A 5,465-nucleotide genomic window follows, 5' to 3' on the forward strand; every position below is an offset into this window, starting at 1 on the left:
AAGGGTCTATGACAACACTGTAAGTTCCACTCAATTTTGCTGTATCTGCTCTAAAAAGAAGGTCAATTTAAACAGTTATACATTAAAAAAAAAATAAAGAAAGGTGTAGAAATGGTGTTTTTCTTCCTCCCCCGCTAGGCACAGCATTTGGGAGAGAAGAGCTACCGCCCATTGCAAAGTAATGCAAAAGGAATTTGGCAAACAAAAAGACATAAGGAAAAACAGGTTCTGGTAAACACTCCAATTAAATGATAAATATGGTCTCTTGAAGCAGTATGTTTTCACTGAGGTGGTCTGGTAATTGATTAAAAGACTTAATTTTGAATGTTTTCTTAAATATCAAGCCAATACCCCAAGGTATTTTCAGTTTTCCTCCATTCTCATGCCAGATTATAGAGCATATTTTAAAGGGGGGCTGAAGACTGAGCTGCTTGATTTTTTACAGCCACCGAGAAACAGGATTTCTGCAAGAATGAATTACTTTCTGGCTCACTTTTCCCCACAGGCTTAGAGTAATGACTTGCACATAGTAGGGATACAACTAGTGATTTTTTAAAAAATATGTAATACAAATTTATTCTGTGACCTTTCCCTTATTGAAGAAATTTTTAAAATAGAGAGAATACATCAATATTGCATGAAAAAGAAATACCTAGTAATATCCATTTGATGCTAGGTACTATTTTTGTTTTCATTTCAAACATCATTTTTGAAAAAGTAACATAAAAATTACAAAAAGTGCTACATACTTCATATGTCCTATGTCTCATCAATTTTAATCCAACTATCAGTTTTATTCTCAACTATATATGTTAATATTTGCTCCTGTTCTTGAATGGGAATTGTATTTGTCCATTTTCTGTTTCTTAACAGTGATGTTTCTCTTTTCTCTAATTCTTCAAGAAAATGCTTCATGCTGAATTTAAATAATAATCGTGGGTCTAGTTCCAAAAGTGGTGGGCAATTACAGATCTATCTAATTTTGAGAGCCTGAGATATGAGTCTATCCAAGTGCTCAGCTCGTTTTCCATGAGGAGAGTGTGTGGATACCCAATCTGGCAACTTGGGGTGACCGTGGAAGCTCCCTGCTACTTTATTCTGTCTACTGCCAAAACACTGAACTGGCTCTGATGTCCACACAAGCCTTTGCAGCAAGCTGTAGTCCAATTTTGTCAGCTTTAGCCTCCAATGTTCTACTGTATCAAACATATAATCCTGCCATTTATCCACGGTCCCAAGAATTTCAAACTATCTCCAGGAAAAATGGCCCAAATCATTGTGGAAAAAAAAAAAAAATCAGACCCAAGAAATCTAATAAATGAACCAAGCTAGCCTTTTCTGCACCATGCCCTAGAAGCACATGTGTTATTTCATGGCCCAGGAGGAAAGAAAGGAGAGGAACACCAGTAGAGTTACAGTATTTAAAAGCCCAGGGAAGATAAACATATCCATTTGGAAGCATAAAATATTATATTTGGAGAATCAATCACATGAATAACCCAACTGATCTCAGAGATCCCTGAGATAGCTTTACTATAGTCAATTAGATGGTAAACCCCCTCTTTAACTGTCAGGTATCAGGCATCTTTCTCTGTTGGCATATCATTTTTAAGTTCTTCAATCTGTTATCAGTGGGGTGTTCTCTGTGTCCCCACCTGTTGCCTATATCTTTTTCTCCCCTACTACAAGCTCAAGTATGGAAGGGATTTTGGCTTGATTACCATTAATAATATCAACACTAAACACAATATCTGCAAATAATAGATGCTCAGTAAATATAATGAAGGAAAAAATGCGTGAGTAAGCACAATTGTTTCTTTTTTTAAAATATATTTTTATTGATTTCAGAGAGGAAGGGAGAAGGAGAGAGAGATAGACATCAATGATGAGAGAGAATCATTGATTGGCTGCCTCCTGCACACCCCATCCTGGGGATTGAGCCCGCAATCTGAGCATATGCCCTTGGCTGGAATTGAATCTGGGACCCTTCAGTCCGCAGGCTGACGCTCTATCCACTGAGCCAAATCAGCTAGGGCCACAACTGTTTCTTGAACATCCATTAGAGTACTTTGGTGTTATCAATAAGCCTTGAACTAGAAATAAAACACTTAGGTTCAAGGCCCAATTCTATCCATTTTCATTATCTATCCTTTCATTAATCTGGAAGGCTCTGAGACTCAATTTTCCTATCTGAACAATGAGCAGAAATCAATCTGACCTGCCATTCCAAGACTTGAGGAACTCTATCAAGATAATGTAAATGAAGGCACTTTGAGTTTTAACCTGCTATATAAATACATGATCAGCCATGGCATGTCACCCTGACATTGATCAGAGAAATGATTTGTAAAGTGAACGGAGAGTGTAAGACGTTGGAGAATATTTAATTTACAAGAATTCTCAGGGGACTAAGACACATAGTTGGAAGAAACATTTGATAAACTACTGGTGAGTATGACCCTTACCACTTCTACCCCAAGAGACATGCTCCCCTTTCAAATGATGCTCAGTGGAAGTCTTCTCTAAGAAGGTCTCTGCTTAATTGAAGACCTTTTGAATACAGAGTGGGACAGAAGTATAAAACCAGAGATGCAGTGCTTGAGGCACAACACATGAGTATTTCCAACAACTTTTCCTGGAAATTAATCAAGGGATAGAATTCTATTTCATTAAATTAAAACCTTGAGATGATGCCTGCCTACCAATGACACCAAATTAAAAGCCTGGCTGAGATGTAGAAGTATTATAATCCAGCCTCATATATAATTATGTCAGAACCATATTGGACTTTATCGGGCCTAAAAAAAAAATCTGGCCTATGTTCCATAAAGTCAGAATACATTAATGTAGGTGGGACCAAGATCAATCTCTTTAGCCAAAAAAATTAATCTCACATAGCAATGTGGGGGCAAACCTGGAGCCAGAATGAGTATTCCAGCTCATGTTGTACCAAATGTCTGATAAGAGATTGCATTTTAAGTATTAACTCAAAGGCATTGAACAGATCAGTCATTTGCATCCTGTTTTTCCATTTCCTCTCTCCAAACGGATGGCCTACATTCAAACGAGGCAGATGAAAACTGGTAACAGCTTGCTAATGGATGTCAGAATCTTAGCTCACTTTATTCAAGGGTTCCTTCATTTGTTCTTTAATTCATCAAACGTGTATTAGATGCCTGTACAGTCCAAGCATCTGGAGTTTCATAGGGAATTATAGTAAATACAAACAAACATTGTGTGTATGTGTGATCTGAAGTGTTTACTAGTTGTGGTATGAGAGAAGAAACATACCATTAAAATGAAACATTTGGCTCTTGGGCTAATTTCCAAGAGAGGTTTTTGTTTTTTCGGTTTTTTTTTAAAGTCCATATTCTGTGTTCCCTCATCACGACTGTGTTAAGTCAAGTATACTAGTATAAAGCCACCAGAGATTTGACTGCAGTATTTCATTTCTCTTTACAAATTAAGTAGAATACTGACATTCAAATTTTGCCTATACTCATCTTGATACTTTTCCAAGATTACCTGAAAACTTTAAAACAGTTTGAAATAGACACTTCTGTACATTCATTAATTCATCCAGCAAACACTTACCAATACCTGTTAGGCATAGTGAATAATCACTGGGCAGTTAAGACATTACAGATAAGACGACACCAGAATAACCCATTATTTGAAAATAAGCAGCAACTGAATAACAGTGCAATGGTATCAGTTCATTCACGGTACAGAGGATGCACAGAGGTACATGGTGGAAAGTGTGGTTAATTGGACTTGAGTATTCAGAGAAAGGTTTCTGGAGAATGTTAAGCTTAAATTGCATTTTGAAGGAAGATTAGGAGTTGACGGTAGGGATGGACACATCAGAATGAAAGGTCAGCATGCACCAAGGTAAGGAAACCTACAACAAAATGTGTGCTCTGGGAAAAATGACCAAATCAGGATTGCTGAAGCAAAAATTGGTAAGGGATATTTATAAGTTGTTTTATTTATTTATTTTTTAAATTTATTTTTATTTTTTTATTTCTTTATATAAGTTGTTTTAGATACCAGTAATTTGAGTACAACAAATCCATCTTCCTGTGATTTAGTAGTTGAAATTCACATGACTTTTACATTCTGTCACTTTCAGACTATGTTACCTTTGTGATCATATAGTTAAGATGTGGTTAAAAAGAACAATGTCCTTGAAAAAGAAATGGCCAGCTGAATTTAGAATTGACTACATGACTGCAAAGGTAAAATTGGAAGGCCACTTGGAAATACTGCTCTATGGCCATAGCAAGTTTTCTCCAAGATTTTTGTTCCTCACCATTTCTCTCCCAAATGATTCTTATTTTCCAATAAGCTTTTCCATTTATTCTGCTGCCCCTTCCCTCCCCTTTCTTCTTCTTCTCTTCCTCTTCCTCCTTCTCCTCCTTATTCTCCTTCTTCATGAATGACCCTCTACATCTAGGACTACATACCAAATCTGGACTTTCATCTGTCCCACTGGTTTTAAATCTATGTTTCCAGAACAGATTCTCCCTCCAGTGCCTCAGAAGGAATCAACCCGGATTTCGACTGCCTGATTTTTAGGCTTCTTGCCTCCAGAACTGTGAAACAATAAACTGTTGCTTTCAGCCACCCAGACTCTGATGTTTTGTTATGGAAGCCGCAGAAAAGTGATACACACTCGCAGAGTTCACAGATGAGGAAGCCATTATGAACTGTGCTGGCTGTCAGGCACATGGCTGGGAGCAGGTGACAGTTGAATTGGGTGCTCAGGGGTAATTTGGAGTTGTCCAGAGGGAAAAGGGAGGATGTATATTCACAGCAGAGAAGAAAGCAGGAGCAAAGGACAGGCTTTGGAAAGGTTTTCTGGTGTTTGAGCAATGCCAAGTAGCCCTGGATAGCTCCAGCCTGAAACATGGGGCGCTTTGGGCAAAGACTGTTGCAACGCCCTTTTGCAACAAGTTTACTTAAAACAAGGAAAACTTCAAGTTTTGGAATCACTGTGTATTGTGTGTGTGTGTGTGTGTGTGTGTGTGTGTGTGTGTGTTTGTGTGTGTGTGGTTAAGTATATATCTATCCCCCAGATGGTTTTTCTTTCTTTCTTTTAATTTCTTTTTAATTATGGCAGTTATTCTCCAAACATGTTTTTGTTTATCTCAAACTAAGTATACAGTTTCAACATATGGAGCATATTTTGTTTTACTTCAGTTTATCTTAAGAAATCAGTTTTCCTAACTCTTGTTGGCAGTGGACCCAAATGATTCCTCACTTTTTATTTCCCTCTTTATTTTCTCCTCTTCCTTCTTTTCTTTCAGTTATGGCTCATCTCTTATCTCTTATCTTTATCTCCCCTTCTGCTTTTTCTCCCTCCTTTTCTCTTTTCCTTTCTCCCTCCTTTCTCCCTCTCCCCTCCATCACCCCACCCTTCCTTCCCTCTTTCCTTTCTTTCCTTCCTTCCTTCCTTCCTTCCT

At 37.6% G+C, this 5,465-nt stretch overlaps 1 pseudogene; it reads right to left on the bottom strand.

Moving 5' to 3' along the window:
- Window positions 1–759: 759 nt before the first annotated feature.
- LOC102252189 lies at window positions 760–2,486 on the bottom strand (annotated as a pseudogene).
- Window positions 2,487–5,465: the final 2,979 nt, after the last annotated feature.

This window comes from Myotis brandtii, unplaced genomic scaffold (genome assembly GCF_000412655.1).
Source record: "Myotis brandtii unplaced genomic scaffold, ASM41265v1 scaffold931, whole genome shotgun sequence".
Classification (NCBI taxonomy): domain Eukaryota; kingdom Metazoa; phylum Chordata; class Mammalia; order Chiroptera; family Vespertilionidae; genus Myotis; species Myotis brandtii.